This window comes from Vulpes lagopus, chromosome 6 (genome assembly GCF_018345385.1).
Source record: "Vulpes lagopus strain Blue_001 chromosome 6, ASM1834538v1, whole genome shotgun sequence".
Taxonomy (NCBI): domain Eukaryota; kingdom Metazoa; phylum Chordata; class Mammalia; order Carnivora; family Canidae; genus Vulpes; species Vulpes lagopus.
In genome coordinates, this window is record NC_054829.1 from 28369972 (window position 1) to 28397393 (window position 27422).

The 27422-nt window shown below is 38.0% G+C and overlaps 1 protein-coding gene across 20 annotated transcripts in view; it reads right to left on the reverse strand.

The window, feature by feature from the left end:
* The window catches only part of SIPA1L1 (signal induced proliferation associated 1 like 1), a 373433-nt gene that overhangs the window by 229578 nt on the left and 116433 nt on the right, over nucleotides 1-27422 (reverse strand). The window lies entirely within an intron of this gene.

Sequence of the window (27422 nt, forward strand, 5' to 3'; positions counted from 1 at the left end):
CTCATCTAAAGAAAACAAAAGAACCTATCATCTAAAGGTCTTATTACCTTAAAATTAATCTGCTAGATTTTCTATGTTCTCCAGCCTGGCCTAGTCAATAAAATATCCAGTAAAATGTACAGAAATCAGATTCTATTCTATGATGCATAATCTCTCATCTTGCCATGAATTCATTGGAAAAAACGATGTATGGCATGGAGACCAGGGTCCCAGGTTACAAGGACACTGGATTCATCTAGCCTAACTGCATACTGCCTTTCAGAGTCTAAAACAGAGCTATGGGAATTATAAGGAATACTCTATACTAGATCCCAAACCCCAAATATACCAGAGGTCAGCTTTCTAAAGGCAGTGCTATTTTTAAACTAATATAAGTTGGGTTCTAAATTTGACCTGCATTTAAATTATCATCTCCTGAGGAATGTCCAGCTGGACTCATACACAGTTCAAGTTGCTTGAGGGAGGTCCAAACAAAGTTCATTTTATATGCAACAGACAAAGCCTTCTCTTAGCAACTGGCATCCTCCACAAAGGAAGAACGGCAGCTGTGAAGAGTGAGCCATCCTGCAGCTGAGAGTCTCTGGAGTTTACTTCTTCACATAACTAATAAAAGCAGGCCATTCTTCATATTTAGAGAGTTTGGAGAAACCAATTTCCGATTGCCGGCGCAATAGAATGAAGTATTAGAACATATTTTCAATGGAGTGCAGAGTACATGAATATCATCCCAAAGAGTAGCTAACAAAATCCTATTTTTAAGGTTCCTCATAGAACATTTCTTTTTAGAAAGTACAAGTTCATAAGGCCATAATGACCAAAATAGTCTCACTGACAATAAAGACAGTTTTCTGTTGCATTTATGTTCACAAACTGGAAGATAAAAGAAAACCATCAATATCCTTTCATAATATCCGTTAAATAATTACAGCACCAATTGATGATAATTTTGGAAGTTGTTATCCTCAATTTTGAGGAAGTCTCAAAGTACTTAGAACTTCCACAATTTTTTAAAATTCTATTTCAAGGATACCACAGTGGTATAAGATTGGCACCACATACCATCTCACTTAGGAAACTGCCTATCGACCTTAGCATCCACATTGGGAAAACTGCCACCAGAACAGAGGTGAAAAAATAAGACATACATAACTCTGAAACATCACTAACAGACTGCAAATTGTCCATAAATATAAAAATGTCTGAAAATATAAAACTACACAAATTATCTATTTCTATACACTAAAATAGCAGTAATTCAGCAAAATCCATAAATAAATTATTACAAATCAAGAATAAAAGTAAAACACCAGACATGGCCATATGTACATGTCACCACACATAAAATCTGTGTCTTCTCCCTAGCCTACAATTCTGGCCCAGTCTGCCATGCCTAAAGACAAATCAACACCATGATTCAGAGGGCAGGGCAAATCCACGTATTTGACTTTCTAATTTTTTTTTTTTTTTAATGATAGTCACAGAGAGAGAGAGAGAGAGAGAGAGGCAGAGACATAGGCAGAGGGAGAAGCAGGCTCCATGCACCAGGAGCCCGACGTGGGATTCGATCCCGGGTCTCCAGGATCGCGCCCTGGGTCAAAGGTAGGCGCTAAACCGCTGCGCCACCCAGGGATCCTTCTAGATATCTGAAAGGGCAATCTGATTTTAAGATTCAAAAACTGCAGACCAGGAAAAGTAAATGCTTAGAGTCTGCACCAAAGGCCCTGATTTGGTCATGCCTTACCCATTCACCCAAAGAACATTTCTTGAGCTGCCCCATGGCCGACAGCTGCTTGTTAGACCCAATACCTACTCTTCTCTTGTTCCTAACAGAATCCCCACTGATCAGAAAAGCAAGGTGTCTAACTAAAAGACTACTTTTCAGAGCCTCCTCTGCAGCCAGGTGAGTGCATATGACTAAGTTCTGGCCAATGAGAAACAGGCATATGTGTTTCGAGAAAATTAGGCAAAAAAAGGTTGCTTAAAAGGAGCTGACTCTCTTCAGAATTTCACCCTTTTTTCTCTCTTCTTCCACCTCCTTGAATACGAATGTGATGCTTCCAGCAGCTATCTTCTATCAAGCCATCACCTTAAGGATGATGGCCAACAACTTGAAGACAAGGTCTAAGCAGTATATTTGTCAGTGCTGCCACATGCAAGGTAGGAGTGGTCAAAGACACTGGACTGCACAGTCTATCTGATCACCTCTAGCACTGCTTTTGTCTCACTAAGCCAGCAACAGCCTGCTGTCTCATGCATTTGACTACAAACAGGCTTACAAAATCTCATGAAGAACAGGGCTTAAGGAACAGTACAGTACTTAACCTGTCACATGAGAACCTGATGTTCTTAAAGAAGAAAAAAAAAGCATATGCATCACAATATCAATTCCGTCTCTGTCCATACCTTTAATCTTTCACTGAAGCATTTACACACTAAAGACCATGTGCCATGTCCCCCACTATCCTAAAAGAACTTAAAGGTAAGGACTACCATTCCTCACTTCTGCAGCTCTAGGACCCAGCATAAGGCAGACACTCGATTCGTGAAGCAAATGAATCCCAGACCTGCTAAACTCAGAGTCTTTCAATGACAGAGAATTCTAGGTTTCAGACCCATGCAAGAGGGCCAGCTCACTGAACTAGACCAAAGAGCAGTGGGGACGCTGTGGCTCCTCCCGGGGGGCGGGGACCTCCCTCACACATGTTTTGGCGGCTGAGGAGGGAGGAGGATGAAGGCTGAGGACGCTGGGAAGCTCCTGTCTTCCTTTCCCTTGTTCCTCACTCACACTCGCTTACTCGTGACATTGAGCACCTGTTACCCACCACACACTGTACAGGGCGCCAGGAATAACTCTAGCGAACAGACGTGGCGACTCTCCTGAAGGAACCTATCATCCAGAAAAGCAAGAAAAAAGCACAGAAGTGATTACAACACAACGTGAAAAATGGATCTGCACAACATGCACTTCCCTCGGGAGGCTACCTCATGAACACGTCATCACTGTTGGAGATCCCCTCAATGCCACAGGCAGCAGAGAGCCGGTGACACTCAGCAAGAGCACCTGAGCCACCACACCTATTAGGAGGTCATGGGGCGCAGAGTGTAGGGGGCAGGTAGGGGGTAAAGCTAAGCAGGGAAGCTGAGGAGAAAAATGAGAACTTTCCTGGGTTGAAAAGTAGAAGCAGAAAAATCTAGAGGTAAGACAGACCACGGGACCACAGATGAGAGTGGCAGACTTTGGTATCAGCTTGTGAAGACACCCAAAGCTGTTTTTGCCGCCTGACAGGCTATCACACGTTATATTGAAAAGAAGGGGCTCGGTGAGAAAGACCTCATGATTTTTCATAGATATTTCTAAAACTATGTGCCTTTAGGAGAAGCATGAAAGAATGTTTTATTCTGAAGCATGTAATAATATCAACCCTGCTCTATTTTTAAGCCCAGATTATTAATATTTATAATTTTAAAAGATTACTTATTCAAGAGAAATAAAAGAACATTTTACAAAAAAGCACAGCAGTGGACTGAAAAAAAACTTTCCTTAAAACTGAAATATTTCCTTAAAATAGCCTTACATAATACAGATCCCTTTAAACTCTGAAAAGATGGGTAGGCAGATTCATGACTTAAAAAATAAACTACCTATTTGGTGGCAGAGTCGACCCTTTCAAACCTAATGTCCATTGCCCGCTCCTTCTTCTTTAGTCATAGAAATCTGACTTTATTTAGGCTGGCAATGTGCCCACTTAAACACCACAGTTGAGCCTCCCTTGAAGACAGTGTTTCCAAGGAGTTTCAAGAAGCCAGTGGGTGGAGAGTCCAGAAAGTTCCTTTTGCCACTTTTCTTTTCCTCTTCTCCTGCAGACAGCTTGGCTAGAGCTCCAACAGTGTCCGGTGGTTTTATGGATGATGGCCTTATGCTGCTTGGGATGCTAAAAGCCGGAACAGCCTGAGTCCCTCCCCAGTGACTTGGTTGAACCACCAACTCATTGACGGTTTCCCTACCGATATTTTTCATGAGAAATCAACCCTGCTGAATCAGATCCATGTTCCTACTAGTCAAATACAACTCTCATTGCAGATGCTAGAAAATAGTTAAGGTATATATGGTAAGATTTGGCAAAAAAGCAGTTTCATAAAGTTTTACAGTACTAAAACATATTATTTCATGATTCCCTGCCTTTTTGTCATCTAAATCACACATCCACATCATTACTGAACAACCTTTTAAATTATAATAAATCTTTTCAATTGTTTCCCTTAAACACAGAAGACATCTCATTCTTGAAACACCGGACCCACTCTGAGAGCTGAACTGCGGAGTGAGTGGGGGCCAGGAGAACATGATGTGATACAAACATCAGCTTTCTTTATGGGTAAAATGGGACACTGAAATGTACATAATGTCCAGGTTCAAACCTCAGGTTGAATCTTGATTCTAATTCTACTAACTGTAGGTAAAACCTTGGGCAGGCTAATTTACACCCCCTCCCCCCATCTCCTACAACTATAAACTGAATATAATGTTATCAGTCCCCTCCCAACATTGTTGGAAAAATCAGTCCTATGTATGTGTTAGGCATTATGTAGCTATTAATATGATGTTAATTATTAAAAAGTTTTATTTATTTGGTTGTCAGAGGTGAACGATTTTTTTTTTTTTTAAGATAAAATTTTTTTAAAAAACTAACTAGGGCAGCCTGGGTGGCTCAGCGGTTTCGCACCGCTTTTGGCCCAGGGTGGGATCCTGGAAACCCGGGATCATGTCCCTGCATGCAGCCTGCTTCTCCTTCTGCCTGTGTCTCGGCCTCTCTCTCCCTCTCTCTGTCTCTCATGAATAAATAAATAAAATCTTAAAAAAAAAAAAAAAAGCTAACTAAAAGCGTCAAGTAAAATAAAAAATAAAATGAGAACTAGAATAACTTCTGAGTAAGAGTCCTCTCATCTCCTTCCTGAAACATTCTAGGGCTGGGAACTCAGGAGCTGGAAAGGCAACTCTATCACTCCTGCAATGCTGCATTAAGACTCCCTGAGTCAGTTTCTGTATCAGGTTTCAGGGAGCAGGTAGTTAAGACACGGCCCCCTGCTCTCAAGGAATTCCCAGCATCCTCACATCAACAGACAAATACAATATAGTGAGAGGCAACAAGACAGGCATATACAGAGTGCACAGTAGCGAAGCATACCACCCAACAGAGGGGCATCAGAAGGAAGGAACTCCTTGAAGAAAACCTTTCAGAACAAGGGGAGTAAAAGAGGAAGCACTGAGTGAGAACAGCACAAGCACCCTGAGGAGAGAGACTGCCAAGTACGCCAAAAGTACAAAGTTCAAAGCAGGGCTGGCAGATGATGAGGTTACCCAGGTTTCCATCAGAGATCTGGAAGGACACATAAATAACCCCAGACTTTCTCAGTATAGAGGGAGACATGGAAATGTTTTAAGCAGGAGAAGGACATGGTTAGACATGCTTTTTTGCACAGAAATTATGGTGGCAATGTGGGAAATGAACAGGGTGCAGAGGCAGAAAAGGATAGTAAACTAGTATCCAGGTGAGCAAGAATAAGGCTACAGAGTTAAAATTTGCATTTTAAGTTCATCTAAGTTATTATAAGCTTTTTCTAAGGAATCAGAATTAAGCTGGGTCTTCCTTAGTTCTGTAGACATTCTGCATATATGTAATGTCCCAATAATACCAATAGCTCCAGAAGAACAGAATAAAGTGGTATGGTTTTAAATGGTCACTAAGCATAGTACCATGTGAACAAAGGATGAATTTGGAGATATCTTCATAGCAAGAAATGCACACCTTCACATAAGAGGATCCCCCTGAACACATTTCTCACTAACAGTTTCACACTCAAATGCCTCTACTTATGACCAATTATTATGAACAGAAATAAAAACAAAATCTCAAACACTTGTCATTTGTCTATGTAATGTGGATAAACTACCGACTAAGCAAGTGTTTAAGAGTTAGGCAAAGAATAAAATTTTGATAGTCCTCAAATTTTGACCTTTTACCCCCTAGGACCTTTGACCTAAGACTTTTCCCCCAATGATTTTTAGTATGTCCTTGGCTTAGAACTATGAAGTCACTTATTAAAAACAGAGGAAAACAGCTCTGTAGGTATCAAGAAGAAATCTTCTCTATACTTAGCTATCGGCCCGAATTGTTCATAGAAAGGAAGAATACCACACAAGTTGTCTGGCTGACTCGGAGTTGGCTGCTGTCTGTGGATTCACAAAGAAAAATGTGATAAACATGAACCTCCAGGCACGAAGATCCATCTGGACAGGATGTTAACACCATTCCTCAATTCCTTAAGGGTCTTATTCTCTCTTAGAAGTATAAAATCAACCAACTGGTTTAAGAGCACTTTACTTCATTTGGGTAAGAAGGAAGTCAGAGAGGAGTCATCTCTTTTGAAAACAAATAAGGACTCATTTCCTACTATCACTTGGGATGCTTAAAAGATTAAGTGTATTAGGACCCTAAATTATTCATACGAAAAAGTGCCAAGTTCTTATTTCCATGAATCTCAACCCATCCAACTCTTCCTTTAGATGCAGTCCTCTGGCATCAGGTTAAGAAAGCGCACTGTGGTAGAGTTCTACTGAGTGAGGTGGACTCAGGAAGAGGGTGATGATAAAAAGTGGTGACTTACACCAAGCTGACATGCGGAAAACTGGCAGAGGAAATGTTCTGATGACAGGATGAATCATAAAATTGAGACTGTTCCCATTCTTTCTTTGGTTTAAGCTAAATAATCACTAAACCCAGCACATGATTTTTGAAGCTCCTATGTACCTAGTCGAAGTATTCTTTACTTTTATAAAATGTACGGTTAATTTTCAGAATTTAATTTGGACTTCTCAATCCCTTTCTTCTGAGAATCTTCCCCATACAACTGAGTAATCATACGGTTAAAATGTTAGAAGTAAAGCTTTAGAGCCAGACCACATGAATGCAATCTTAGCACTTACCGCCCCCACCCCCACCCCCCTACCCCATGCCTATTCTCCCTCTTGTCAATCAGGACCAGTCTCACGAGGTTCTTGTGAGGATGACACGGGATAACAATGGAGGGTGCTCAGCACAGGGTCTGCTACGAAGTTCCAGAAATGATCCCAATTGTTAATAATCTTAAATAGGAAAAGCATGGCAACACTAGGAGAGCGAATGGAATAGTCCTCAAAAACTCCATCATTTTGTGTAAAATAGACGCCAAAAACATAAAAACACCAGTAATAACAACCACTGTGCTGTTTCTATAAAGAGATATCATAAGATTATACCACTATCTTCCCTCTTCATATATTACTGTCACTTTCTATAATTTTAATGCCAAAGGGAGTTAATTCTTTATTACCTTAAACTTGGCCTTTCTAATTGTCTACTCCTATAACCTGCTGTCATCCCATTAACAGGCCTCCTAAGGTTGATTTCAAGAGATTTATGATCACCTACAGTTGATTCCTCCCCCACTAATTTTTAATGGATTTCTACTGATAAATAATTACTTAAATTAGCTAATTTCTAGACCATGTAGTTGTTTCCACTAGGAGTCCACTGAGCTATATTTGCTTTTTACCAGCTGTCTGGATAATTATATTTAGTCTAGATTTTTTTTAAGTCAGAAGAGAATGAATATGTTAATAATTAGCCACTCTTTTTTGGACTTCTCTTAGTCCTCTATAATTCCTCTCAAAGCTTAAACAAGGAGTTCAGAATGAAGATGTGTCAACTCACATCTCAGCGGCAGCTCAATACTGGATATTGAGGATATAAAGTCAGACAATTCTTGATGTCACAAAAGATAAAAATTACAACACAAACAGATTAGCGAAGAGCTACTGGCTTCCCACGTATTAGTGTGCCTAAAATCAAATAGTACTAAAAGTAAATTTGCATACAGCACTAAAATGTTTGTGTTCAACTGTTCATTTTTAGTAGGGAGGAAAAGCAAGAGAAAAATCCCACTGTAACCTCAACACAGGATTTCCACAAAACTGAAAGGTTTCCACTCTGTGATCCTATTTACAAATACAAATAATTCAATTCAGCCAAGATACTATGATTTAAAAAAAATAAAGATCTGTGAGAAACAAGCGTCCACAGAATACCTGTTATTTTAAGATTTACATAATCTGCCTAAAACAGTACTCCAACTTTTGTGTTTAAAAACAACATGGCAGCACTGGTTCCAGGTAAGATGTAGGAAGCACACTCCATCCAGCATCTCTACCACAGGCAGCTATAACACTTGGACAGAGTATCTGAAACAGCTGTTTGAGAGCTGGCTCTGGAAAGTAAATGACCACAGCAGGCTGATAGGGGGAAGAAGAGTAAAACTCAAAGTAATACCAAACTAGTGATGAATTTCCCCCATTTTTTTTCCTCCAAAATCTCCCACCTTGGAATCCCACCCTGGAATCACCTGAAAGTGAGCACCAGGAGGTAGAAAGAGGGAGAAAATCCTGAAATACTCCAAGTTCTAGCTTAAGAAGCAGGAGAAAGGGTTCCTAACACTTTGTAAAATGGGGGAAATTCCTCAATTTTCTTCTTTTTTATTTCTCTATGGTCTAGCTTCCCAGTCCAAGGTAATCACAAGGGAGTAGTAGACAGAGGAAAACAGTCATTTAAACCTCAAGGGAAAGGATCCTTTTTTCCTCACTGATCGGAGGAGCTACACTCTCATGGTCTAAGTCTACTGCTTTTTCACTGTCTTCTTGCCCCTTGGTCCAGAATGTAGACAGTCACAGGAAACACACTGCTCCATTCTGAAGCCCCATCTTTGCATCAGAGAAATAAGAAGCACTGGAGAAACTGACCCACACAAATACAGCCAACTGACTTGGGGCCAAGATATAAAGGCAACTGAATGGAGAAAAGACTGTCTTTTCAACAACCACTGTTGAAACAATTAGACATCCAACCTTGACCTAAATCTCAGATCTTATATAACTAGAAATTCAAAATAGATCATATGGATCTAAGCACAAAATGTAAAACTATAAACCTTTTAGAACAAAATAAAGGAAAATCTTTAGGATGTGGAGTTAAACAAAGGATTCATGGACATCACCCCCAAAGCATGAGTCATTAAGAAGACAATAGATAAACCACAGTTTCAAATTTAAAAACTCTTGCTCAGAGAAAATCACTGCTAAGAAAATGAAAAAATAGGTACAGTCTAGGAAAAATATTTGCAAATCACACAGGCAACAAAGAATTTTTATCCAGAATATGCTTCCAAAAAAATGAAAACTAAGCCAAGAAAAGAAACTCAAGTAAAAATAGGCAGAAGACTTGAACACAAATACTAAAATAGAGAATTAAAAAACAGAAAAAATTAATGAAACTAAGAGCTGGTTCTTTGAAAAGATAAATAAAAAACTGATAAACCTTTAGCCAGACTCATTAAAAAAAAGGGGGGGGGGAGCAAGGTAGAAAGGACTCATTCAAATAAAATCAGAAACAAAAGAAAAATTACAACAAACACCACAGAAATACAAAGGATTATAAGAAACTACTATAAAAAGTTATACACTAACAATTTAGACAATCTAGAAGAAATGGATAAATTACTAAAATAAATAAAAAAATCAAAAAAACTTCTGAGATTGAAACAAGAAATAGAAAATCCAAACAGACTGATTACTAGTAATGAAATTGAATCAGTTATCAAAAAAACTCCCAACTAACAGAAGTTCAGGACCAGGTGGATTCACAGGTGAATTCTACAAAACATTTAAACAATATTAATAATATTCCCAAAAACAGAAGAGGAAAGAATTTTTCCACATTCATTCTAAGAGGTCGGCATTACCCTGATACTAAAACCAGACAAAGATATTACAAAAAAATAAAATTACAAACCAGTAACTGATGAACATAGATGCAAAAATCCTCAACAAGTATTAGCAAAACCAAACTCCACAATATGTTAAAAGGATCTTTCACCACAATCAAGTAAGATTTATCTCAGCAATGCACAGATGATTCAATATCTGCAAATCAATCAACATGACACGCCACAGTAACAAAATGAAGGATAAAAATCACATAATCTTCTCAATAGAGAAAAAGCATTTCGCAAAATTCAACACCATTCAGGATAAAAGTCTCAACAAACTGGGTTTAGAGGGAACATACCGCAATGTAATAAAGGCTATATATAACAAACACACAACTAACATCATACTCAACGTGAAAAGCTGAAACCTTTTCCTTGAAGGTCAGGAATAAGAAAAGGATATCCACTTTTGCTTCTTTTATTCAACACAATACTGAAAGTCCCAGCCGCAGCAATCAGACAAGAAAAAGAAATAAAAAGCATTCAAACTGGTATGGAAGAAGGAAAATTTTCATTATTTGCAGATCACAAGATACTACATACAGAAAACCCTAAAGACTCCACCAAAAAACTATTAGAATAAATGAATCCAGTAAAGTTGAAGGATACAAAATTAATATGCAGAAATGTGTTGTGTTTCTATATACTAATAAGAGACCAGCAGAAAGATAAATTAAGAAAATAATTCCATTTATAATTGCACCAAAAAATAAAATATTTTGGAAAAAATGTAACCAAGGAAGTGAAAGACCTATAGTCTGAAAACTCTAAGACAATGATAAAAGAAATTAAAAACAACACAAATAAAAGAGAAGATAAATATACTATGCTCATGGATTGAAGAATATTGTCAAAATTTCAATAGTACCCAAAATAATCTACAGATTCAATTAAATCCTTATCAAAATACTAACAGTAGGGATCCTTGGGTGGCGCAGCGGTTTGGCGCCTGCCTTTGGCCCAGGGCGCAATCCTGGAGACCCGGGATTGAATCCCACGTCGGGCTCCTGGTGCATGGAGCCTGCTTCTCCCTCTGCCTGTGTCTCTGCCTCTCTCTCTCACTGTGTGCCTATCATAAATAAATAAAAAATTTAAAAAAAATACTAACAGTATTTCTCACAGAACTAGAATAAATAATCCTAATATTCTTTGGAACCAGAAAAGACCCCCCAATAGCCAAACCAATCTTGAGTAAGAACAAAGCTGGTGTATTTACAATCCCAGATTTCAAATTATACTACACAGCTATAATCAGAACAGTATAGTACTGGCACAAAAATAGATACATGGATCAATGAAACAGAATAGAAACTCCAGAAATAAACCTAAACTTATGTGGCCAATTAATCTACAACAAAAGAGGCAAGAATATACAACAGGGAAAAGACAATCTCTTCAATAAATGGTGTTGAGAACACTGAACTGCTACATGCAAAAGAATAAAATTGGACCACTTTCTTACACCATACACAAAAATAAACTCAAAATGGATGAAAGACCTAAATGTGAAATCCTAAAAGAAAATATAGGCAATAAACTCTTTAACATCGGCCTTAGCAATATTTTCCTGGAACTATGTCTTCCATTAACAGAAACAAAAGCAAAAATGAACAACTGGGACTACATCAAACTAAAAGGCTTTTTTACACAGCAAAGGAAACAATCAACAGAATGAAAAAAAATACTAAACAGGAGATTTTTGTAACTGTTATATCTGACAAAAAGTTTAATATTCAAAATATAAATGTATTTTTAAAAAAACTTTGTAACTCAACATTGAAATGTAAGCAATCCAATTAACAAATGGGCAGAGGACTTGAATAGATACTTTTCCAAAGAAGACACAGATGACCAACAGACACATGAAAAATTGCTCAACATCACTAATCATCAGGAAAACGCAAATCAAAATCACAACTAGTAAGCACCTCACACCAGTCAGAACTGCTAGTATCAAGAAGACAAGAAATAATAAGTATTGATATGGATGTGGAGAAAAGGGAACTCTTACTCATTGTTGGTAGGAATGTAAATTCATGCAGCCACTATAAAGATAAGTAAAGAAGTTTCTCAAAAAAGTAAAAATAGAAATACAATATGATCCAGTAATTCTACTTCTGGGTATTAACCCAAAGAAAACAAAAACACTAATTCAAAAAGATATATGCACCGCTATGATTATTGTGGCCTTATTCACAATGGCTAAAATATGGAAAAAAACAAAAGTCCACTGATAAATGAATAAAGAAAATGTAGTATACACACATGATGAAATATTTCTCAGCCATAAAAAGGAATGAAATTTTGCCATTCATGACAACACAGATGGCCCTAGAGGGTGAAATAAGTCAAAAGGTGAAATAAGTCAAAGAAAGACAGATACCATATGATCTCATTCAGAATTTGTGTCTAAAAAAAAAAAAAAAAAAAAGAATTTGTGTCTAAAAACAAACAACAACAAAAACAGAAAAAGACTCATAAATACAGAGAACAAACTAGTGGTTGCCAGACAGAAGCATGGTGGAGGGATGGACCAACAGATGAAGAGGATTAAGAGGAACAAACTTCCAGTTACAAAATAAGTAAGTCACAGGAATGAAAAGAACAGCAAAGGGTATATAGTCAATAATATTATAATAACTTTGTAGAGTGACAGATGGTTACTACATTTATCAAGGCATTTCATAAAGTAGGTAATTGTTTAATCCCTATGTTTATACCTAAAACTAATAATATTTTATGTCAACTTAAAAATTAAAAAAAAAAAAAGACTTGAACAGACACTTCTCCAGAAAGGGTATACAAATGGCTGTAGGTAAGCACACTAAAAAAATGTTCAACATCATTAGCCATTAGGGAAATGCAGATTAAAACCACAATGAAATACCACTTCATACCTATTAGAGTGACTAAAACAAAAAAATACTGGCAATATCAAGTGCTGACAAGGATGTCAAGCACTTGAAGCTCTCATACATTGCTTGTAGGAATGCAAATTGATAGACTGATATTTAACTCTAGAAAGTGATTTGATATTTCCTTAAAAAGTTGAATGTACACCTATCACATAATCTAGCCATTCCACTCCCAAGTATTTACTCAAGAGTACAGAAAGCATATGTTCATGTAAAGACCTACACACAAAGGTTCATAGTTAGCTTTACTTGTAATACTCACCAATTAGAACACCACAAATATTCTTCAATGGGTTAATGGACAAACACAGTAATACTTCCACACAATGGAATCCTATTGTGTGGGATTCAAAGGAACATGCTATCGATAACCACAACTGGAATGACACTGAATGAAAAGGCATTACACTGAATGAAAGAAACCCACTTCAAAAAATAACACACTACATGCTTCCATTTAAATATCTTTACAAAGACCAAACTATAGAGATGGAGAACAGACCAGTGGTTGCCAGGATTTAGGGGGTGGGAAAGAATGTAGCATAAGGACACTTTCTGAGGGGATGAAACAGTTGTATGCTGGGTACACAAATCTACACATGTATTAAAACTCACAGAACTGTACAGCAAAAAAAAAGAAAAGAAAAGAAAAAAGAAAAGCAATTTTAATCCATGTTAATCTTTAACCAACACAAAGATACCTCGAATTTACAGTAACATCTTGCATAACTAAATTGTGTAATTAATTGTACTGAATAGTGCCATAGAAATGGGTTTTAAAGACAACGGAACACACAGTCTTCAGTATTATTTAAACCCTAATTTATTTATAAAACATTTTAAAAGACGCCACAAAACTGTTTCTTCCCAAAGTTAACTGATCAATCACACACACACACACACACACATATATATATATATATATGTGTGTGTGTGTGTGTATATATATATATATAGACTGTTCAATAGAAGAAAGTCAATATCCGACAGAGCCAACAGTTCTAGTCATATAGGCATCTGGCTTTTAAGATGCTGACGTTACCAAGCAGATGAATCATCAGGGCACCAGATGCATGATCTTGAAGCCATTCACAGCATGTCGACTACTGCCCGGTCTCATCTCCAGGCCCACAAACCTCCAATTCCTCAACAGGAAGCAGTCAATGAACATACAGATTGTGTTAACGCTCGAGGAGTACGACACAAAAGGAAGAGGTCAAGGAAACCAGTCTCACTGAGAACGCCTGCGTGTTATCATGACCACCACAAAAGGTGGGTGCCTCCACAATGTGCCCGAGTCTGTCCCTAATTCTACATACCTGTTAGAACTGCTGCTCTACCCAACAGAGTGAGCGAAAGGGAGGAAGAGCTCTCAATCGCCAATGATCCAACCCAGGGCTAAGATACTATGATAAAATCATATTTAAAGACACATCTCTGCACTATTTCTGTCAAAATAGATTAGTCTTCCATTTCCTCAAAGCATTTTTTTATGGAGTCATTTTTGCCTATTTCAAGAAAATAAAATAATAATCATTAAAAGAGTAATGCAAATGTTGCCCCATCCCACGTTCAAAGATATTCCTTTCTTTTTCAAGTATGCCCTACATGATTCAGCGCTGGCCATGCAATGGTGTAAGGTAATCAAAACTGTGTTACTTTAAAAAGTATTCTTGAGATAGGATTTTTATTTTAATGATGAAGCTACAGATAGTTTCTCTTCCTTTCTATTGTTCTCTGCTTTTCAAAGGTTCCCTCTACTGAAACATTAAAATAGTGGAGTTCCCTTTCTTCTCCTCCCAACGTAATTTGCCATAAATTATGGCTTACAACCATTACGTTTTTATTATAAACACTTCTGAGTTTGATCTAGTATCCTACTATCATCATCAAAGGGGGCAGGAATAACATACATTAAACTTTCAGATTTTAGTGAAACCTGAAACCTAAAACCAACAATGCTCTCACCAATTACTACAAAAATAATTCAAATACAAACATAAGGAGAGACTGAGTATTTTTAAATGGGAGAGACTCTTCCTTGATCTGTTTAACTTGTTTGAGAACAGTACAGAATAACATATGAACATTTAATAAGCCTACTCTGATTATAATATTTCAAGCCTGAGGTACGTATTATGTTATTTTTTAGAAAGTGCTAACTTCTTAGGGTTCTTTATGTACTGAAAAAAATAATAAGCTAACCTATAAAGGACTGAACCTTGACTCACATACAGTGAATGCTGCTTTCTATTCAACATTAGAAGTAGAATGTGATGCCAAGTGAGCCATCATGGCCATGCTCTCCTTTCTGCTGCCTAAGATGCTATGATTTCTATTAGTCTTAGCCAGCAAAGATACTCTGCATTCAAAAGAAAATCAATACACAGAACTTCACGCACACACAAAATTTTTTTTAAAGAAAACTTATTCATTTTACATGATTTAGAGCCTGAAGTTAGAGATTTTTTTTTTTCAGGCTGGAATATATTAGCAATGCCTCCTAGCAAAAATGCAAGTTAGAAAATCAGGACTAAGAACGTAACTGTAAACAGCCAAATGTAGAAAGGAAAAACCAGATGCCATTTTGTGATGCTACTAAGTCAGGGGAGAAATTTCAATGGCTCCTAGGTATCTATAGCGTCAACAGCTCTAAGTGTGGGGCAGAGGAGTCCTAACCTAAGCAGTATTAGGATTGGATGAGATACTCCACAAATCTCCTACAACTAAAAAATTCTCAGTCTATAATTTTAGCATAAGAATGAGACCTTTTTAGACTTTGAGACCTTTTTTAGACTGTGAGCTCCTGAAAGGCTTTGTCTTCTTCATCCATGCCAGCACGGTGCCGGTACCTCAGAGATACTCAGTAAATGCTTGCAGAACAGAAAGAATGTAAAAAGAAACCATCCTAATGAAAAGGGCCATAACCCCCAGTAGGTGTTACCCACTGTTCCCCTGGAAGCACTCCCAGGACTTCTGGTAGTGACCGTCAGCAACACCTCCTCCACTTTGGAAGGGTTTTTAACATCATCCCACAAAGGAGAACAGAATTTTCTTAAACAAAATTCACTCTTCAGCTAATTTCATAGTTGATAATAGCTTGTACAGAGAATCTCAGCACTGCCAATTTTTCACAGCTCATTTGTGTTAGTATCATCAACATTACCTTCAACCTAGGGTTCTTTGTAGAAATATTTTTAAGCCAGGTGTCAATTTTATAACTGCTGTTTTAATTAAAACTGATTAACATAACCCATAAGCCTATTGAACAAATATAGCAAGTCACAATAGGCTGACAGCAAACAAGAGAGGAAGGCTGCCCCTCCGCACCCTCTGCATCGTGCAAGTCCCACACAAGCCAGCTCCAGGAGAGCTGTGCTCCAAACAAGACACCATCTGCCACAGGACCCACACAAGGGTCCCAGCTTCAATCCCCATGTTGAATGTTAGTAAATTTTAGTTTATTTCTTAGAACAACTTAGTAATAGCGCTACTATTTTTTTCCTGCTGTCTAACATATGTACCCATCCTGGAAAACATAAACCTAGACTCCTTCTGATAGCATTTCTGCCCTCAATTTTCTTGTTTCTTTAAGTAAACTCTATGTCCTGCCAACATGGGGCTCAAACTCGTGACCCTGAGATCAAGAGTCGTACATTCCACCAACTGAGTCGGCCATGTGTCCCTCAAGTTCTCATTTCAAAGAGAGACTTGTACCTCATCCAGTTTACTTCAACTTCTACTATCCATAAGCAGTTCCTCAGTTTAGGACTTTTAAGCCAGATTCCCATGACTCCTTCTTTCCACACCAAACTTTGCTGGAGAAGAGACTGGAACACAGTGCTAGGAGCAGAAAGACCAACAGATTCAGAAGCACAACATCTGAGTTCAAAACCTGCCATTACCAGGACACTTGGGTGGCTCAGTGGTTGAGCATCTGCCTTTGGCTCGGGGTGTGATTCTGGTGTCTTGGGATTGAGTCCCACATCGGGTTCCTCACAGGGAGTCTGCTTCTCCCTCTGCCTGTTTTTGCCTCTCTCTGTGTGTCTCTCGTGAATAAATAAATAAAATCTAAAAATAAAAACAAAAACAAAAACAAACCTACCATTACCAACCAGCCGTGTAACTTGGGGCAGAGGAAATAACCCTTTCTAAGACTGTTTATTTCTAAAAGGAGAAAAATTCTATTTTCTTCACCTATCTTGGTTATCATAAAAAAGATTTAAAACTATTACAAATGATTAATAACAACTAAGAAGATTAAAAGCAATTTTATTTCTATACCTATAAATACTAACCTATATTAATTATATATTATAGTCATTTTCATTATTATATAGATGAACAGTAAATTGACCTATATGTATATGTACTTAATATAAAAATAAAGGTAATTTTGTTTGTATTTTTGATTATAAATAAATAATGATTATTTTGAAAACTAAAAGTAAACTTACTGTTTTTATTCACATTCTCTCTTAGTTAAGTCCTGCTATAAGGCACCACCTCTCACCAGCAAATAAGTTCAAAAGGCCTCTTTGTAAAGTTTCAAACCATCTAACCATCTACTGCTGTAATAAAATTACTATATAATTACAAAAACACCACAAGTGGAAAATCACAAAATCTAAACTAAGTATAAAATATAAACTCAAAAGTCACCCACAATCCTACCACCCAAGGGGTAAACTCTTAATATTGTGGTATAGTTTTTAAGAGATTATGTAAAATGCTTTGTATCTTTTGTAATGTCACATTATCCTTTGCACACTTCTCCATTTCTTTAGTGTTCCTCAAAAATCAGGTGCTTGACCACCATCTTCTATACGTCACGGGTCACAAATAAACCATTTTGCATACTATGTGACAGATAGGCTGCACCTAATTTTTATGTTACAAATATTACAGTGATAAACATCCCTGAACATAAATTTTTATGAATTAAAAAAAAAAAGTTTTGCCACAGAAAAAGTCCTAGAAATGGTAAAGCAGGGCATAATCACCATGAAGGCTTTGGGCACATACTATAAAACTTTTTCACAAAGTCCACATAGTAAAATCCCACTTAACTAAGGTAACAAACAAGATGATAATTGATTTAAAAACTGAAAAGGCTGATTTAAACAGAGAACCATAAACATTCACACACACATACACACAGCTTAGCCCTCTAATTTGAAACACACATTCTTGTATCAATTTCCTGATGATGAGTGAACATCTTTTTCATGGATAACCAGTCTTCAAACTGACTGCAGGCTAATCGTTCTTATACAAACCACAAACAAAAACCATCATCCACAACTCCCACTCTCCCTGTTTTAATAGAATGGAATACAAACTCAAAGGCTCTCAGGAAACAAGTTGAGAATCCTTACAGAAGTTTACTCCCCCAGGGATGCCTGAGTGGCTCAGTGGTTGGGTGTCTGCCTTCAGCCCACGGTGTGATGCTGGAGTCCTGGGATCAAGTCCTGCATCAGGCTCCCTGCATGGAGCCTGCTCTTCCCTCTGCCTGTATCTCTGTCTCTCATGAGTAAATAAATAAAATCTTAAAAAAAAAAAAAGTTTACTTCCCCAATCCTTTACAGTTGCCATGACCATACCTAACTTCACAGCATTCTTTTTGGAGGCCTGCCTTTGGAATCTTTCAAAAGTATTTAGCATATTTTTGTAGAAAAATGATACATTTTAATCGTATTACATAAAATTTCAATTATGTAATTACACAATAACAAGTACTACTGACATAAATAGGCTTTTGTTATAAACAAAAACAATTCTTTTTTTTTTAAGATTTTATTTATTCATGAGAGACACAGAGAGAGAGAGAGAGAGAGAGAGAGAGAGAGAGAGGCAGAGACACAGGCAGAGGGAGAAAGCTCCATGCAGGGAGCCCCATGTGGGACTCAATCCCAGGATCATGCTCTGGGCCGAAGGCAGTCACTAAACCCCTAGGCCACCCAGGGATCCCCTAAAATCAACTCTCGATCAATACTCAACTCAATCGGTTGACTTAGGAGGATGTGAGAGTCTAGAGAGTGCCTGCCCACACACGTTGGGAGTCATTACGGGCACTGACGAGCTGGGCTGGAGGGAGATGGAAGTTGCCAGAGAGCTTCATCTCTCAACCCTTTGCAAGTACTCAGTACTGTGTTAAAAGGCATTTTTTAAACTTTATGTATACATGCAGGTTCAGTATACACTTACACAGACATGGGTAGTCCCTGAACTCAGAGGAAGAGCAAAAGCACATGTTAGTGTTTAACAGACTTACCAAATGGAAGTCAGGAGCAGCCAACCAAGTTCTCTCTCCTACTCCCTCCTCCAACCAACCTCCAAACAGAGCCCAGGCTTAGGCCTCATCTCTTGCCCCTTTCTTTCTAAACTCAGTCATCAGTTGAGCTCATCCAGCCTCACAGCTTTAAATGTATAAAGACTATAAAATTTAAAATTCTAGATGCATGTCAAAGAACAGAATGTGGATTCCTCACCTCACAGACCTGCTCCACTCACCAGACTAGTGACCACCACCACCATCCATTCAGGCCAAGAGGCTGCTGTCCTTAACTTTTCCCATTTGTAACTCCACATCCAACGTAATAGTAATTCCTAGCACCTCTTCATGTATTTATGGATTTATTCCTTCTCCTTAAAATCTAAGTGTCTAGAGGGCAGGGACCTTGCCTTATTTCTCGGATCTATCTCCAGCCCCCAAAGTAGTATCGGGTACACAGTAAGTCCTTACTAAACACTGTTGAGTGAAAAGAGTTCCTAAAAACTTAAAGACTCCTCTAGGAAGTTTTCTTTGTATAATTAGAAGACCAGGAGAAAATTTTCCAACCCCTTTTGAAATCTACAATATTCATGGCTTGGGCATGACAATGGACTAGTATTCCAACACTCATTTTACAGACATGAACCTTAAAGTCCAAATAACTTTAAAGAATTTACAAGATCATCAGAGTACAGCTCCTAATGTAAATGTCTGACGATATACAAGCAACGCCACCAAACCATCACCTCTGGCATCCCTTCTCCTTTTGTTTATACACATCTCCTGCAAGTATTTGGAGAAGAGAGTGGTTAATCAGAGATGTTTATTTTTTCATTCTGAGGTATTTAAGAGGCTTCTTGCAATTTCCCCAATGGCACAGCCACTTGAAAAGCCCACAACTAGTCTGGAGAGTCCTGAAGCACCAGAAAACAATACACAGCAGACAGAAACTAAAAGTCTAGTTGTCTGGATTCAAAATCCCCAAGTCACTGCAGGAAGGTGTTAACTTCTCTCCACTCTTTTATAAACTCTTCCCTATTAGAATCTACTATGAATTTCCAGTACAGAGAGAGAGAGAGAGAGAAAAGCTGGGTATCTGTAATCTGGTACTTGTCATTCGGCTTCATATATTTTGTTCCCAGGTTCTTCATAAAATGCAGTAACATAAGCTCTACTTCCACACCCCCTACACTAGAAAGCCCGTCAAGGTAAACTTCCCACAGGTATGAAGGATGTTATCACCTCAAAGACTTTATCGTTTCCCAGTCCCCATCTGAATACCCTGGTGTTTATAAAGCTTGTGGTTATCACTTCATCAGGCTCCCCAACATACTGTAAAAAGCCTGCCAGGTATCCCCAGCTGCTGTTACCAGCTCAGAACCACAACCACTGAGGCAGTCAAGGTCAGGAAGCCCCGTGTCATCCCAAACCCCCATCTCCTACTCACGAACCACATCAACTTCCTGGCTAGGGCTAAGTACCATGTGGAAACTGATCCAGTGCATAATGAGGAGTTCTTGCCCAACATTTGTTTTTATTCAAAACAACTAAAGAGGCACTTTAACATTAGCAAACAGTTTTCCACAAACACCTCATCTCATCAACACCACCCCATAGAGTAAGCATCAGCATTGCCTTCCTCATTTTTCACATGACAATGTGAACGGTCAAAGGGGTGGTAGGAAGAGAGGGGAAGCTGTCAATGTCACAGTAGAGTCAAGTCCTAACTGCACCAGTCTTTCAAAATGGAAGCCCTTGCTCCTCTGCCCACACTAACTACATGGGCTCTCATGAGAGCTGTACCCATGTCCACTTCAGCCCCCTCACAGAGATGCTACACCTAGCAGAGCACCCTTCAGTGCACCCATTCATCACAGCTCCCTACTGCCTTGATTTGGGGCAGGAAGGTGGGGGGGGATCTGTGGAGGGATGACAGGATAAATATATAATAGGTCTCAGAGAGGCTAAGGTGAGAAAGATGGGCATTCCAGAGCACTCCAGAACCAATGCAAACCAGAATGGCCCAAAAATATTAAAGACCTGGAAAGCCAGGGTGCTCTAGGCTAGAGCACTCTGTTTTTACTCAGGAGAAGAGCACGCTGTTTTTACACAGGAAGAAAGGGAGCTACAGATGAAAACAAGGGAGATGTTTAAACAAAATCAGGGGACTGAGAACACATCTAAGATAAATGACTAGCTCTATAAGAGAACAACGGACATGAGCTTTCTTCCATAAAGTTATGTGGTTCTCCTAGACACAAAGCTGAGACTTTTTGTGATAGGATTTTACATTTCCTTCCTCCAAGGTCAAAATTCCCCTCTGTTTTTACTGAAGATTCACATCTTTTCACTTACACATTGCTACGTAACACTCATTTGCATATATCTCCTTTTGGGTAATATGGTGCAAGCTTTCAAGGAAGGAATCATACCTCTTATTCCTTCTGTATGCACCAGAAAATCTGGAATAATACTTATTATGAAAGTCATCCTCTAAATATCACTGACTGATCAGGACATCACAGACTTATTTTAAATGAATTGGTGGCTCAGTCGATTAAGCATCCAACTCTTGATTTCAGTTCACGCCATGATCTCAGGGTCAGGAGATCCAACCACATAGCACTACATTGGGCTCCATGCTCAGCAGGGTATATGCCTAAGATACTCTTGCTCCCTCTCTCTCTGCCCGCCCCCCACACTCTCTCTCTCAAATAACTAATTTTTTTTTTTTTAAGGAATTGGAGCTGATTGTAGGAGAAGCCCCTGTAACATACATATCTACCTGTTTCACCCCTTGCAGTCCTGCTCATTTGTACTTACATTGTGCCAGACACAATCCTAAACACTTTATTTATATTATATCATCCTCATTAACAACCCTATAAGGTATATACTATTATCAAGTATTACAATCTTACAAAAGAGGAAACTGAAGCACAGAGAGATTAAGTAACTTGCCCAACATCACAAAGCTGGTAAGTGGTACAGGTAAGATTTGAATCCAGGCAGTCTGGTTCCAGAGTTAATGCACTAAACTTCTATGTATGACATAGTCTCCAAGAATAACACATTATACTTGAAAGCATATGGGCCAGATTTCGCTTCTTCAGTTTTAAACTGTGGCAGCAATCACATTTTTTAAAAATTTGACACAATGCAATCCACAATTACTTTTTTAAATCACAAAAAATACGAAGATTTTAATATGCTCCTAAATAACGCATTTAGATTTGGGCTTTGCATGCTGTTTATACTGGGAAGTGCATCTGCTCTTGGCATTAAACATGACAAGCTATTTTATGATTACACAATAGAATGTCAGTGCTATCATCTGATCAAACAAATAGTGAATGATTAATGCCTCTTCGTAGAGAAATTTCTTTTTAAACATATTAACATATAAATAGCTAAGCAAATATTACTTGATTCAGATAACCTAATATCCACAAAAAACAAGAGAGTTCTTTACCTATAAAAAATAGTCAACACTCCCTTAGATACAGTAGCATCCAACGGTGCATTTCTAAATGCCCACATACAGTGTGGACTCAAAGAATCCCCTACTGACTGTAATTAATGATGACATAAATCTGGACACAGAAATGGCAATGAAATCAATGGGCTGTTTTCACAATTAAAAATGTTGGTCCAAGCAGTCAGAACATTTTTCTGTAGAAACATTCTAAAACCTTGTCTGTGAGTTCTAGGATCAAGAAGCCAGTTTTACTTATATCCTTAAAATTATTACTATTACATACATCAGTAACTGATTCATAGATCAAAAGCACTCAGCAAAACTTCATTCAATCCAAATGGAGAGAATATGAAAGAGAAAATTGTTCTCAAAATATAACCAAAGAACAAATAACTATGTCCATTAAATTTGGTTCCTGTGCACAATATACAACAGCTTGTGAAAACCAGTCAACATGTTTGAGATGAAAAATACCCATTTTAATCAGAAAGAGTAGCAAACATTAAGCAAAACAAATACTAGTTAAGAAAAAGTGTTTAATCTGGTTCATAATACACACAAATCTCTACTTTAGTCACAATTTTTAGATTTAAAAAATTAGCATAACCTTGCTAAGAGAATTCAATTAAAACATAGAGACTTGTTTTACTGTCCCTTTCAGCATGGCTCCATTAATGCCTGTTGTTTATCTACACAAATAAAGAGCAGCCTGAGAACTGCCCTAGTTTCTTTGAGAGTTATCAACTGAAGCTAATGTTTCCTTAGTGAGAAGGCCACTCTAAAAGAGTGCCGTGAGCCTGGCCAGTTTCCCTTGCTATTTACACAGACACAAGCCCGATCTGCAGCATGGGCAACACCAGCTTTGCTATGGAATCTGAGTGTCCTTAAAATGATGTGTCTGCACAGTCTCCATTATGCTCATCTGCTCAGCTCAAAATAAATGGCGGCCTTTCTCCCCAATAAACAGCAAGCTTCAAATGAGTTAAATCATACATTCTAATGGATGGCGGCCTGATGACAGAGTAAAGCTCCCTTTAAGGGTAGCATTAGCTTCTTCCCCCTTGTCCCATTCACCTCTGCATACCCCTACAGTACAGTGTCTTGGACATACAGACGTGCAATACAGGGAGCCCCATGTCTTTCCCCAGAGTACTCCACCCATATCTCTGAACTAAGTTACCAGTACAATGTACAATTGCTCCCTTCAACCCAGACACATGAAAGGACGTGTGAGAAATCACCATTCTAAAAGCTTTACTAGAGAACTAGAGTGTGTTCCCCCCACATGCCACCCCCAAGTGTGTGTTGTGAAAATCTTTCTTTACTTCTGCTTGATAAGGAGAGGGTTATGAGGAATATAATGCTCCCAGCACAGCTAGCACCTAGGAAACAGCCAAAGCATATACCCTCAACGACACGTCGATTGCTGAGCATTCTCTTGGGCCTCAGATGCTGGTACTAGTGATGGTTAGTACTACAGGGTCAGAAGAGGGAACTCAAATGGTAGGAATAAAGGATAACCCTGAGACAACGAAAATCTGACACTGGTTTTGAACCCATACTGTATCTAGTCAAAACAAGTCAATAGGCCACGTTAAATAGCTGAAACATTTTGACTATTTCACCTCAATTTCTTTTCTTTTTTTTTCCTTTTAAGATTTATTTATTTTGGGGAGGGGGAGAGAGAAAGAGTGAGAGTTTGCCCGCGTGCACATGCACACACACACACACACACACACACACACACACACACAGAAGGGGAAGAGGAAGAAGGAGAGAGAGAATCTCAAGCAGACTCCACACGCAGCTCAGAGCCTAACTTGGGGCTCTCTCTCACTACCCTGAGATCATGATCCTTGCTGAAGCCAAGAGTCAAGATACTGAACCCACTGAGCCCTCATTTCACTTCAATTTCTTATCACCATGTAAGTATCTTACCAGGCAAATTACAGCAGACAGCTTCATAGGATGTTTGCACATAAACAGAACATCTCTTCCTGATAAAATACATGTACACCAAGGCTGCAGTCTTGTTCCGCATTTAACACCACTGGTTTCATTAGGGGGATGAACCCAGTCACCAAAAGGACATTTATTTGTTAGTAACATTTTTTGTAACAATGAAGATACAACTCAAAAAAGTTTTGAGCAAAATGGTATATACAGATATGCTCTACCATATAACCTCAACATGATTATCCACAAAAAGTGCTAGAATCATATCTACTATTACATACCATGTGCCAAAATCTCCGTTTATAAAATAGAGATAAAAATCTTTCTTAAATACTGAATATCAGTAAGATTTATTCAGAAACAATGAATTCAAGATGGATCACAGACCTAAACATAAGCTAAATCCATGAAGCTCTCAGAAGAAATTTCAGGATGCGTGGGGTGGGGGGTGGGGGGCAACTGGTGAAGGTTTCCTAAAACACAGAAAGCAATAACCATTTTTTAAATTGACACATTAGATTTAATCCTATTTAAAACTTGTGATTATCAAATGACACTGCTAAAAAAACAACTGGGGGAAAATCCTGGCAAAATATAAATCTAAAAAAGAAGGACTGGTATATAGTCTCTATAAGGAACTCCTACACTCAATAATAAAATGTTCCCAACAGCTTGTTTATAACACAGCCTGTTTTGGAGGTGGAAAGCTCAACAGGGCAAAAGGAGATGCTGGAAATTTCTCTCCTACAAAGAATAAAGGGTTAGTAGCTAGACTGCATAGATGACTACTTGAGGGAGAAGACAGAAAATAAAAACTAGACAGATGCCAGGACAGTCTGAACTCCTAAAAAACACATTTTACACAGTGCCAGTCAATGCACATTTAAAAGAAATCTGGATTTAAAGTGGTAGTTTTGTTGTCGTATTACACTGGTTTCAGAGAGCTTCTATCCAAATTTGATGCTGGAAGCAATAATTCTTATTTAGGTTTATTCAATTCTCCAACTCAAGAAGCATGTATTTGTACAGAAAATATATTTAACTTAAAAAACTAGATTCATATCATATCACAATTTAGATATTATCTGTTCTGTCTAAAAATAAACTTTAACTCCTTTACAGCAATAGGCCAAGAAAGTAAGGATGCAAAGTAATACAAAATGGCACATGGTTACCAATAATTTTTAAAGGTTTTCAACCATAATCCCTGAACTGTGATTTCATATAATTATACATTTGGTTCTGTCTAGACATGTTAGATTGGTAAAGCATACCACCCTACCCCACAAGCACTCGCAGACCAATATATAATAAACAGTTATCCACTGTAGCATTATAAGACATGAAATTGATAGTTACGTTTTTATGTTTTTAAAATGTAGATGTTAACCACTTGAAACAGTAAGAATTTTTGACACTGCAAGGGTATTTTGGTTTTGTTTTGTTGTTGTTGTTTTTTTTCAAGTTTGTATTTAAATTCCAGTTAACATATAATGTAGTATTAGTTTCAGGAGCAGAGTTCAGTGATTCATAACTTACAATATAACACCCAGTGCTTATCATAAGTGCTCTCCTTAATGCCTATCCCACATCTAGACCCTCCCCCATCTACCTTTTTTTGTAAGAATCTCTCTTATGGTTTTATCACAAGTTTTTCTAATGCAAATCTAAACATGTTATGAATGATGGATTGGTTAATGTGTACCTATACTTTCTCATTTGATTTACCCTTCTCTCTGCAATCTGACCAACAGTGCGTAAGGGGTGCTTTGTTGCTATTCATTCGCTGCCCTCTTGGCACAGTTATACCATATACCACACAAGAACTTGAGATGCTATTTCGCACAAAATTTTTTTTTAAAGATTTTATTCATTCATTCATGAGAGACACAGAGAGTGAGAGGCAGAGACACAGGCAGAAGGAGAAGCAGGCTCCCTGCAGGGGGCCCAATGTGGGACCTGACCCCGAGACTCTGGGACCACGCCCGAGCCGAAGGCAGAGGCTCAACCACTAAGCCACCCATGCGTCCCTGTTTCATACAAATTAACAAAATAAATATCTAAACTCCAGGGTTCTGTCTCAGAGGACTGTTAGAACCTGTTCAAACTAAACTGCCAGTTAAAAAGGAATACCTCATGTGAAAACTAAATGATACACTTTTTAGCTGTAAAGGGGAAAAACCATACAATTTCTAAGTACTGTTAACACCACCGTAAATGAAAGAGTTTTGACCAGAGTAGCTAAGATGTCAAACCAACAAATATTGTTACATAAATGATTAGTGATAACTAAATGTATGTTATTTTAAGCTAAAACAGGGATATATCCTATCCCCATAATATGTGAAGAGAGAAGCATAAATACAATACACAGAAAGAAACAGAAAAGAACAATTCAACATTGAAACAGACAGATGAAGGTTCAAATCCTAGCTCAGCCACGGATGAGTAATGAGACCTTCTCAAAATCATTAGCCTAACACATAACGCAAAGAAATCGGTCAACATCTCACAGGATGATGTCGAGATTAAATGAGATCATGGAGGCAAAAGTCTGGCAAATTTCTGAGTAAAAATTATTCAATAATGGTTTCCTTATAGTTAAAATTTCCTCAATAAGGATTTAGAATTGCTAAAAGGCTGTAATATAGAAGAAACAAAATTCATCATACAAAAAATGCCAATTAAAGATTTCTAGTTTAGGAATTTTATCTCATGGTCCCAACAACATTGCAGGAAACTGACAGAATTTTAAACTTTAAACTAGCAATAGTGCCAGAGGGAATAGGTTCTTCTCCTTTCCTTCTGGTCCAAACAATTTAAGAAAAGGGGGAAAAAACAAAAAACAATCATTCAGAATCAAGCATTGTAGGCAATTATTCATGTGATCAAATAACTGCCCACATCCAATCGTAGCTAACGGTAAAACTGTTTCGACATA